Genomic DNA, 12,563 nt, shown 5'->3' with positions numbered 1-12,563 from the left:
TTTATTTTATTTATTTATTTATGGTTTTTATATACCGGAGCTCCTGTATACAATACATATCGCTCCGGTTCACACAGAACAGTAATAATTACTGCCGGGTGGCAGTTTACATGGAACAGTTTACAAGGAACAGTTAACATGGCCATTTACATGGAACATGGCCATGTTAACATGGAACATGTTAACATGGCCATGTTAACATGTTAACTGTTAACTGTTAAATGTTCCATTTACATGGAACATGGAACAGTTAACATGGCCATTTACATGGAATTAGAAAATACAGTCAAGGAAAACGACAGTGAAGGTTGTGCTCTGCACCTTCACTGCCTCATCAATATTATATATAACATCACACACTGTACCTTATGAATACCCTACCCCCCCCTTCCCCCCAACAACAAGCCAGCAGTCCTGCCGTGACAAGCCTCATTGTCCACTGGTCATATGAAGATCCAAATCAATCATTTAGAATTAAACTCCTGGAGCGATGTGGCAGCGCCTGCAAATAAGCATCCCAAACCTCCAAAAATCGCCGACGCTTCTGAGGCGTGTTGCGAGAATCAAGGTCTTCCATACGCATCAGCTGGTGTAAGTGATTCCTCCAAGTCCAGAACTGAGGGGGTTCCGCACATCGCCACTGTAACAAGATTACCTTTTTCCCCCACCAAGCATGACTTTAAAATAAACATTCCAAGCCTGCTTTTCTTCACTGGGAGTTTTGGCAGACAACCAAACAAAAAAACCATGGGTGTTATGGGCAGTTTGAAATCCAGTAAAAACATAAGATATTGAGCATTATGACCCCAAAACCTCCTCACTGGGGGGCAGGCCCAAAACGCATGGGAGAGCGTGCCCACTGCTCCACCACATCGCACACAAGTGTCAGAAAAGGCAAGCTTGGAACGATAGGCAACCTGTTCAGTCACGTATGCCCTATAAAGAAACTTATATTGCATCTCCCGATAATACATGCCCTGTACAACATATGGTATTTTCCGGAAGCAAGTTCTAAGTGTGTTCAGTGTCAGCACGACCAACCCATCTCCATTCCAGCGATCCAACAATCCCTGAAGGGCATCTGGCTTTGAATGTTTTACCAGAGACTTATAATATCTGGACAGGGATGGGGTCTTATCACTGTCTAACTGAAACAGATCTACTAAGGAGTGTAGCGCGGTAACACTAAACATATCCAGAGAAATAGATCTGATATAATGCGTTACCTGCAAGTAGGGGAAGGGATGCATGCCACCAATATGGTACATTGACTGCAATTCCGCAAAGGATAACAAGTTCCCCTCCGTATCAAATAAGTGCCCTAAGCGTGTTACCCCCTGTCGTCGCCAAGCTTGGAACCCTGGAGTTTGAGAACCAGGGGTAAACTCCAAATTACCTTGCAGTGGGAGAAGATATGCACACACCCGTGGAATCCCAAGTAGTTTTGTCACCCTCATCCAAGCTTGGCGAATTGGCCTAATGGAGGGAGATTGAGTCAGAAGAGAAGGTTGGGAATGAGCAGGGGCCTGTAGTACATAATTTAAATCGAAAGGGGCCACCAATGCCTGCTCAGCAGCCGCAGGAACAAAAGAGGGCCTGTCCAAAAGCCAGTCCCTAACCAGTCGAAGATTACCCGCCAAATTATAGAGCCTGATATCTGGGACTCCAAATCCCCCTTCCCTCCAAGGCGCCCGTAAGACTTTCAAGGGGATTCGAGATTTACCTCCCCGCCAAATAAAAATCTGGAGCTCCTTATCCAGGGAGGCCATATCTTTTTGTTTAAGGCAAACTGGTAAATTAGAGAGCACATAAAGCCACTTGGGCAACAGGACCATCTTGAACATATTAATGCGTCCGCTTAACGTTAAGGGCAATCCCTTCCAGACACGCATTTTCTCCAAAGTGGAGGACAATAAAGGTGGAATATTAACTTCATAGAGCGCACTAGGGTTTTGTAATATATAGACTCCCAGATATCGGATCGGCCCCGCCGCCCATTGTAAGGGGAAGGCGCCCTCCCAAGACTCCCGAATCGTGGCTGGGAATGCCATTGCCATCGATTTTTCTACATTTAGGCGCAGCCCCGCAAATGTTCCAAAGTCCTCCACCAAACTCAAAGAGCTGGAAGGGAACGGTCAGGAGTCGAAAGAAATACAGCTATATCAGCAGCAAACGCGACATATTTAAAGATTTCCGTTTGCATCCGTATGCCCCTTTTTTCCGGGGTTCGCTGAATCGCTAATAACAGAGGTTCCAACTGCAACAAAAACAGTAACGGGGAGAGCGGGCATCCCTGTCTCGTTCCCCTTGAAACAGGAAATGGCCCTGACTGTGATCCATTCCCAAGAATCAAGGCCATAGGATTCCGGTATAGCAAATATATAGTTTCTAAGAAAAAACCATTGAATCCCATGGCCTTTAAAACGTGGAAAAGATAATCCCATTCCACTCTATCGAACGCTTTTTCAGTGTCAAAACTAATCATTAAGTAGGGGGATTCCATATGTTGGCCCATGGTCATGGCCGCCACGAGCTTCCGAACATTGGAGATAGCGTATCTACCCCGGACAAATCCCACTTGCCCTTGTCCAATTAGATATGGGATCACGAGCGCCAGTCTCTCAGCCATAATCCTGGCCAATAACTTTTGATCCGCATTAAGCAAGGAAATTGGGCGATAGGCCGCCAGGGAATGTGGTTCTTTACCTGGCTTGGGAATTAAGGTGATGTGTGCCATATTAGTATGCACTGGGTATTCCCCTGCCCTAATTAAGGAAGAAAAAGTGCGGGCCAATACCGGTCCCAACTGATCCACCAGATATTTGTAAAATTCTGACGTAAATCCGTCAGGTCCGGGAGCCTTAAATCTCTTTGCTTGATGGATGGCCCCCCGAACTTCCTCCTCCTCCAATGGTCTTTATTCAGCCACTCTCGATGCTCAACCGATATCCTGGGCAACGCCACTTTGGCACAAAATCGCTCGCAAGCCTCTGGTTGCCACCCCCCAGACGTATAAAGTGACTGATAGTATTGCTTAAAGTTATTTAAAATGCCTTCTGTATCTGAGATCATATGGCCCGCGGGACTCTTAATGGCCGTTATATGTGGAGATTTGCAGGAAGTCCGAATCAAGTTGGCCATGAGCTTCCCAGATTTATTACCATGCTTATATAACTGAAATTTATAATACAGGATGCTCTTTTCCGCTCTTTGATGAAGCAGTGTGTTCAGAGCCCCCTGCATCACCAGGTATTCCTTCCTAGCCTGACAATCATGAACCCGAAGCAGCCGTCTCTTAGCTTGCTGCAGTTGGGCCGTAAGGGCAAGAACGCGTTTATCTAGAGTTTTCCGACGGTGCGCTATATAGGCTATAACATCCCCCCTCATGACCGCCTTCGCAGTATACCAAAATAATATGGGGTCACCAGAATGGGATGAATTCAAACGTGCATAGTCCTCCCATTTGTCTACCAGGTATTTTTTAAATTGGGCGTCATCCGCTAAATAATAGGGAAATCTCCAAAGTCTAGTATGCGATTGGTTCCTCGTTAATTGGAGATCCAGCCATATCAGAGCATGGTCGGAAACCAATATGTCACCAATGCCCGCGTCATTTACTTTAGGGAACAACCTGTTTCCCACCAATAAATAGTCCAATCTGGACCAAGTGTGATGCGCACGGGAGAGGTGAGTAAAATCTTTCTACATCAGGTGCAACGTACGCCAGACGTCCAGTAACTGCAGGGATTTTTCTATACTGTGAAAACTTTGACTGCGGCGTATATCCTGTGTGTTGCAGTGGGACTTATCTATATGAGGGTCTCTTACCACATTGAAATCACCACCCAGAATTACCGCATCCTCCACATAAGGAAGCAACAAACGTTGCACAAGTCTGTAAAACTCAGGGGTGTAATTAGAAGGCGCGTAGATATTACATAAAACTAGCGTTTGATCATACACTTTTATCACCAGTAAAATATATCTCCCCTGTGGGTCTGTCTGCATGGTAACTAATTTAAATGGCAATTGCTTATTAAAGAGAATTGCCACACCCGTGGACTTGGACATGGCGAACGCATAATAGACATCACCCACCCAGCTCCTGCGCAACTTCTCATGTTCCTGGTCGGTCAGATGAGTCTCCTGTAGCAGGGCTATATCTACCTACTTCTTTTTCATTAAATTAAGAATTCTAGACCGCTTAACTGGCGAGTTAATACCACAAACATTCCAGGATACGATATGTGTACCTATTATAGGTTGTATTGATTGGAAATGATTTGTAAAAAGAAAAAAGAGTTTCTGAGTCTTGGGATCCTTCCCAGCTGAGGAGCCCAAGTAGCTGTAATTGAAAAAACACATAAGTGGACCTTTGTAAATACTGTTGCATCAACTTTCCACACAGCATGACTACCGACCCGCTGAACAGCATGAAACCCACCCCCCCCATTCCCTCCCTACTTCCCCCTTCACAATTCCCACCATATCCTCCCCTCTTTCTATCAACCACTTAGAGACTACCACCATGCCCTCGACCGCCCCCCTCCCCCCCATCCAGCCCCATCCTTCAAATTGCACAACAAGTTACATCATACTCCAAAATGAACCTGTGAACTGTGAACTAAACATCAAACAACACTGAGTTATTGTGAGCCAGCGCCAAAAAAAAAAAATGCAGCCACTGGCAATGCCAAACGATTGGCACTCAGGCACACGCACAGCACTCCAATATAAAGGCAGAAAAAAAAACCCAAAAAAGAACAGCAGTACTGTTAAAGCGATTAACCATCAGTAAAGTGACCAATTCCCCTAGATTAATATTCCAGGTACGCAGGCTTCCCATATTCCTCCGATATAGCCTTCTATCTCAAGCTGCAGGGAGGAAATATCAACCTTTGGGCACATTTGCCGCCATATCTCCATGCCGATCTTGAGGAAGCTGTGCCTGGCAGTAGCTCTGCGCCTCAGTCAGGTCTGTTATCCACCGCACGCCATCCTTCGTCTGGATCCGCAGGCGAGCTGGGTACACCAGGGTGGCTCTCAATCCTCCCTGGATAAGTTTAGTATTATCCTAAACTTATCCTCCCTGGATAAGTTTAGCATTAATAGCCACCTCTTATAATGTTATTATATATATATATATAATTATCTGATCTTCATTTTCCTTCTTACTCCTAGTTATTGATTCCCTGTTACATGTAACTGCTTTTCTGCACCATTGTTCAAATTGTAAAGTTTATTGCACCCCTGTTTCTTGTGAACCAGCATGATGGGACTACCGTCTTGAATGTTGGTATATAAAAAAACTTAAATAAATAAATAAATAGTACAAATGGGCGCCATTTGCTTACGCTTCGCTGATAACTCAGCTGAAAAATCTTGAAATATTAAGATTTTTTGATTCTCATAGCTCAGCGATTTCCCACGCATTGCCTGTAGGATTTCCACTTTATGTGCATAATTGAAAATTTTTGCTATCACAATTCTGGGCCTTTGCTCCGTCGCCCGCCTCACTCCCAGTCTGTGCGCTCTTTCTATACGAAGTGGGCCATGTGTTGCAGTGATGTTGAGTTCTTTAGTTAACCAGCCTTCCAAGAATGCAGGGAGCCCCCTCTCTTCAAGTTTTCCGGCAAACCTAAAAAGCGCAAATTAGATCTTCGTGATCTATTTTCCATATCCTCAAGGCGTTCTGAATGCTTTTTGAGTTGGGCCTTGAGTACTGCGATTTCAGCAGCGCTCTCCCGTTCGCCATCTTGGAGGTCTGAGACTCTCCTTTTCCAGCTCCCCAAATCTGCCTTCATAACCCGTGAACGCCTCAGTGAGCTCCGACAATTTGCTGGAAATTGTTTTTAACTCTGGGCCCAACAGTTCGGTGATCGCTACCTTTATGTCCGCGATTGCGGCCGTATTCGCCGGCAACGGGGGCTCAAGCGCCATTTCTGTTGCCACTTCCGGGTGCTTCGGCTTGTCCTTTTCTTTGTCAAGCGCGTTGTCATTTTCAGTGCGCTACTGCAAACTCCGACTGGGGAAGCTAAGTGGTAGGCTGGACACTATGAAAAGTTTCTTTTAAGAGTGTGGATGGGGCTGGATAAATGGGTCTAGGCGCCGCGCTGAGATTTCACATCCGTCCCCAGCACTGCATCACGTGGTCTCCTACGAGTGTCTATTTTTATAACCTGTGCACAGCCATGGGTTAGGAAAATGGATGTTCGTTAATTAAGCTTCCCTTTTCCTAACCTGACCGCAACACATTTCTGTTTTTTAAACCTTTTGGTTAGCGTCATTTTATTAAGTCGGAGGATGTACAGAAAAGCAATATTTTCTGCTTTTCTGTACACTTTTTTTGGGCTGCTCAGAAATTAGCACCTGCTCTGGGCAGGCACTAATTTCTGAGTGTAAAAATGTGCGGGTCGGATGCACATTTTTTTTTGGATCTGGGGAGAATTGCTAATAGCCTCATCAACATGCATTTGCATGTGATGAGCGCTATTAGTTTCGTGGGGGGTTGGATGCACGTTTTGGACACGCTAATCCCTTTAAGGTATAAGGGGTTGTGGACGCGCATCCAACTGAGAGTTAAACAGTGCACTCAGCTGAGTGCGCTGTATTGGATCGGCCTGAAAGGATGCTAATGAAGAACTGAGAAATGTATTTGCTATAGAGCATGTTAAGTCTCCTTGTTGATCATAAATATTATTTACATCTGTATGCATCTGCTTTACCTTTGAAGAGACAGAATGGAGAAATTACCAACCCAATAATTTTGTTTTCCTTAGTGTAGACAGATGGACTCAGGACCAGGGTTTATGTTCCCCTGCCAGCAGATGCAGATGGAGCAAGATGATGTCACAGTATATATACTCCTGCAGTGATCCCAGCCTGTCAGTATTCTCTTCAAAAGCAACCATGGACAGACTAGCAAAAAACTTGATTAAAAACAGGCAACCATAACTGTACTCAACCAACAAGAAACACTGAACTTAAGTAAGAACGTAGGTACCCCAATCTCTAGACTGGATGAACACTTACCAGTAATCCCTTGGGACCCGGAGTCCCACAGGAGGACTATTGACACAATCACTCGGCAGCCGAGAGCGGGAAGCTGAGTCCATCTGTCTACAATAAGGAAAATGAAATAATCAGGTAAGTAATTTCTCCATTTCCTAGTGAGTAGACAGATGGACTCAGGACCAGTGGGATGTACCAAAGCTACTCCTGAACAGAATGGGTGGCTGCCCACGGTCCAGTCAACACCGCAGATGCAAAGGCTGCATCCCCCCGTTCCTGCACATCCAGACAATAAAATCTGGGAAACGTATGTAAGCAGGACCACATCGCAGCTCGGCAGATATCAATGGGAGACAACAATCTAACCCTCTGCCCATGACACTGCCCCAGCCCTAGTGGAATGAGCCCGAACCTAAGTAGGCAATGGCTTTTCAGCATCCACATACATGGCTATGACCACCTCCTTAATCCAGTGAGCTACTGTAGCCTGCGAAGCTGGAGTGCCCTGCTTACTTCTGCCATGGAGGACAAACAGGCGATCCATTTTCCAGAAAGGTTCAAAAACCTCCAGATACCGCACAAGTCTACTGAAATCCAAGGGGCGCAGGCGGCGATACTCCTGTGCATCCCTGACCTTATCTAGGGACAGCAACGAAATGGACTGATTCAAATGAAATTCCGAGACCACCGTGGGCAAGGATGGAACAGTACGCAGCTGTAATGCCTCTGGAGTCACTGAAGGAACGGCTCCTGGCAAGACAAGGCCTGCAGCTCAGAAATTTGAAGTGCAGAACATATTGCCACCAGGAACACTGTTTCAAGGTCAGTAACCGCAAGGAAAGGCTACGCAGCGATTGGCATGTAGGGCCTGCCAAAAAAATCCAGCATCAAGTTAAGACTTCACAATGAAACCGGTAACCTCAAGGGAGGCCCAAGATGCTTCACTCCCTTCAAAAAAATGGACATCAGGATGAGACAAGGAATCACCATTCACCGGGCCTCTGAAACAGGCAAGAGTCGCAACTTGCACCTTCAAGAAATTAAGGGCCAATCCTTTATTCAACCCTTCCTGCAAAAAGTCCAGAATGTGTGGGATCTTAACCGAAGTGATAATTAATTCAGTTAATTGAACCTCGGTATATAAAAAAAGTTAACTGAATGAGGAAGAACACCACTCTCCTCACAGCAGGCTTCAAATACTCTCCAAACCCGCACATAGGCTAAGGAAATGGAAAACTTTACCACCTTACTCCGCACTTGAATCACTGCAGAAAAATATCCATGCTTCAACAGGCGAGCTCTTCTCAAGGGCCAAACCAGAAGACAGAACAGAGTTGGATCCTCGTGAAGAACTGGTCCCTGCTGTAACAGATCATGTGTGGCAGAAGACAAAGGGAGGTCTCCACCAAGAGTCTTCGCAAATCTGCATACCACAAATGCCTGGGTCAGTCCGACGCCACCAGGAGTACAAGCCCCCCCTATGACCTTCGATTTTGCAAATTATCCTGCCCAATAAGGGTCCCGGAGGAAAGCAACCTGTCTTCCGGCCAGACCTGTATGAGAGCATCATCTATGCCAAGGGACCACGGATTTCTCCAGCGACTAAAGAATCGAGGAACTTTCACATTGCGAGAAGTTGCCAGCAGGTCTAGAAATGGAAGGCCCCAGTGATCCACAATCAGATGAAACGCCCTGGTTGAGAAAGTCCGCTCTTGCAATGTCTTTTCCTGCAATGTGAGAGGCCAAGATCATCTGTAGATGTCCTTCCGCTCATTCCATAAATTGATCTATTTTCTGCGACACTTTCTGGCTCGTGGTTACTCCCTGGTGATTGATGTAGGCCACCATCGTCGCATTGTCCGACATCATGCAAACCACTTGACTCTGCATCCTATGGCTGAACTGCAAGCATGTCAATCGGACTGCCCGGGCTTCCAGGTGATTGATGTTCCAGAGGGATTCTTCGGCAATCCAACCCCCTTGGGCTGTCAGCTCCTGACAGTGAGCCCCCCAACCGCAGAGACTCACATCTGTCGGGAGTACAAGGAAACACCTTTTCTCAGAATAGCCTCCTGCAACCACGACTGGAGGCGAGAGCAGACTTCCATCGGCAAGTGGAGCCGAACCAAATAGTCCTGCGACTGAGGGTTCCAACGTGTCAGTAGGGAGCGCTGAAGAGGATGCATATACATTCTTGCCCGTGGGCACCACTTCCATGGTTGCCACCATCAAGCCAAGCACCTGTAGATAGAACCACACTGTCGGGCATATAGTGTTCACCAACTGACGCACATGAGAAATCAATTTCTTAATCCGAACTTCCGGCAGGAAAACTTTGTCCTGCCCCCTGTCAAACCAAACCCCTAGATACTCCAACAACTGAGATGACGGAAGACTGCTCTTGATCAGGTTCGCTACCCAACCGAGCTCCTACAACAAGGAGATCACCTTCCTGAGTCTTGGGTCGAAACAGCCATTCATCCAAATATGGGTGCACCAGAATTCCTTCTCTTCTCTTTGCCGCTGCTACCACCACCATAACCTTGGAAAAAGTTCTGGGAGCGGTGGCTAGACCAAAGGGCAGTTCCCGAAACTGATAATGGCATCCCAACACCGCAAAACATATAAAACGTTGATGTTCCAAACAGATGGGAACATGAAGGTAGGCCTCGGACAGATCCAGGGAGGTCAGAAATTCTCCTGACTGTACAGCCATTATCAAAGAGCGTAATATTTCCATGTGAAAATGAGTCACCTTCAAATGATGGCTGACAGTTTTGAGATCCAGGATGGGAGAAAGAAAACCTCCTTAAGAACATGTCATACTGGGTCAGACCAAGGGTCCATCAAGCCCAGCATCCTGTTTCCAACAGTGGCCAATCCAGGCCATAAGAACCTGGCAAGTACCCAAAAACTAAGTCTATTCCATGTTACTGTTGCTAGTAATAGCAGTGGCTATTTTCTAAGTCAACTTAATTAATAGCAGGTAATGGACCTTCTTGTGCACAACAAAATAAAAGGAATATTGCCCCATACTTTCTTGAAACATGGGTACCGGAGAGACACCATGAACACATCCCAAGGAATACTGCGAAATTCCATCGCATATCCTTCTCGTATCACCTCCAGGACCCACTGGTCTGAATTGATCTTGACTCACCCTCTGATAAAAGAGAGAGGTGCCCCCCTATCTCTTGCTCCCGAAGGTGAATCAGCAAATCTTCATTGGGAAACTCAGGAATAACTGCCACCTGAGCCTGCTCCTTTCTTGGGCTATCTGGGATGAACAGACTGAGTCCTTCTGAAAGGCCAAGTCCTCTGAAAGGTTGACCCTCTGTAGGGATGAAACCGCTTGGAACCCCGGAGATGACCCCTCATACCAAAGGTGTACTGCAATTAATTCTTCTGAGGAACTGGAGATATGCCCCACTTACTGGCCAGCTTCTCCAACTCGCTCCCAAACAAGAGTGAGCCTTTAAAAGTCATCTTCATAAGCTTAGCTTTGGAGGCTGCATCAGCTGACCAATTTCCATGAAGTTAGCATGTGGCACATTTAAAACTAATCGGAGAAAGTTCTTTTTTACTCAACGCACAATTAAACTCTGGAATTTGTTGCCAGAGGATGTGGTTAGTGCAGTTAGTATAGCTGTGTTTAAAAAAGGATTGGATAAGTTCTTGGAGGAGAAGTCCATTACCTGCTATTAAGTTCACTTAGAGAATAGCCACTGCCATTAGCAATGGTTACATGGAATAGACTTAGTTTTTGGGTACTTGCCAGGTTCTTATGGCCTGGATTGGCCACTGTTGGAAACAGGATGCTGGGCTTGATGGACCCTTGGTCTGACCCAGTATGGCATTTTCTTATGTTCTTATGTTCTTAATTTCACAACCATAGTTGACGCCTGGTCACTATCACCGAAGCCACTCCTCTGGCCGAGGTCTGAACCAAATTGCAGCCTATATCTGCTAAAAAAGCAGCAGCGGGTTCCATAACCGCTCTGGAATGCACTCCAGAATCATCACCTCTTGAGAGAGGAGCAAACAAGATCATGCCAACTAGGGTGCAACAGGAAGCTATCTGTAAAGTCATTGCCACTGTTTCAAAGTCTTGCTTAAGGATAGCCTCAATCCTCCTATCTTGCACATCTTTCAAGGCCGCTCCTCCCTCCACGGGGATAGTTGTCCGATTAGAAATGGCACAGACCAGCGAAAATGTCATAATGCCTCTGTATCACTCCATGATGAGACCGCACCTTGAATACTGTGTACAATTCTGGTCGCCGCATCTCAAAAAAGATATAATTGTGATGGGGAAGGTACAGAGAAGGGCTACCAAAATGATAAGGGGAATGGAACAGCTCCCCTATGAGGAAAGACTAAAGAGGTTAGGACTTTTCAGCTTGGAGAAGAGACGGCTGAGGGGGGATATGATAGAGGTGTTTAAAATCATGAGAGGTCTAGAATGGGTAGATGTGAATCGGTATTTTACTCTTTTGGATAATGGAAAGACTAGGGGGCACTCCATGAAGTTAGCATGTGGCACATTTAAAACTAATCGGAGAAAGTTCTTTTTCACTCAACTCACAATTAAACTCTGGAATTTGTTGCCAGAAGATGTGATTAGTGCAGTTAGTATAGCTGTGTTTAAAAAAGGATTGGATAAGTTCTTGGAGGAGAAGTCCCTTACCTGCTATTAATTAAGTTGACTTAGATAACCACCGCTATTACTAGCAACTGTAACATAGAATAGACTTAGTTTTTGGGGTACTTGCCAGGTTCTTAAGCTTAGATTGGCCACTGTTGGAAACAGGATGCTGGGCTTGATGGACCCTTGGTCTGACCCAGTATGGCATGTTCTTATGTTCTTATCCACTTTGGGAAAACGCAGACACTCTCTCATAACTGGATCTAGGGGGTACGGGTCTTCCAATGTCCAACCCCTTTGAAATTTGCCTCTGGGGCATCCCATTCAAGATCAATCAATTCCTGAATGATGTCCAAAACAGGGAAGAACAAAAAGCTTTACACAAGGAAACCAAAATTTGATTCTTCTTTAGCTCCAACATGGCATCCATACCAGGAACACCCAGCTTCTTCAAGGTCTGGGAAATCAGAGCTATGAAAGAACTGCAAAATGGTCCTATACGCTTAAGAGTCCTGAAGGAATTTCCCCATTTTCCAGGGAATCAGATCTGCCTCATCACCAGTGCCATCTGGGTTCCTGTCAGGGATACCCACAGCGAACCGAGGGGAGCCCCGGTGTTTAATCATAGGACTGGAAAAGGGAGGAGCCACCGGCTGAGGGTCCAACCTGACAGGATTGGGTTAAGCAGAGGACTGTGCCTGAAGAAAGGCTTGTAAACCTTGAAAAAACTCCACCCTAGAAAAAGCAGCCGGATCCAGTAGAAACCCAGAAGGAACTGGAGCAGCGCCTACAATACTGCCATCACCTGCGGGGGTGCCAGTCAAGGGAGTACTAAGGTCTGGCGTCCCTCCTGATCGCTAAGCCTGGATCCTCCTATCATCAGGATGGGAGGATCTAGGCTTAGCAA

At 46.0% G+C, this 12,563-nt stretch overlaps 1 protein-coding gene across 1 annotated transcript in view; it reads right to left on the bottom strand.

Annotated features, from left to right (window-relative positions):
- Nucleotides 1-12,563, bottom strand: part of TOP1 (DNA topoisomerase I) — a 349,577-nt gene that overhangs the window by 59,179 nt on the left and 277,835 nt on the right. The window lies entirely within an intron of this gene.

This window comes from Rhinatrema bivittatum, chromosome 8, assembly GCF_901001135.1.
Source record: "Rhinatrema bivittatum chromosome 8, aRhiBiv1.1, whole genome shotgun sequence".
In the NCBI taxonomy this organism is placed as follows: domain Eukaryota; kingdom Metazoa; phylum Chordata; class Amphibia; order Gymnophiona; family Rhinatrematidae; genus Rhinatrema; species Rhinatrema bivittatum.
The sequence above is the reverse complement of the archived record's forward strand: the minus strand, read 5'-3'. Positions and strand labels throughout refer to the sequence as shown.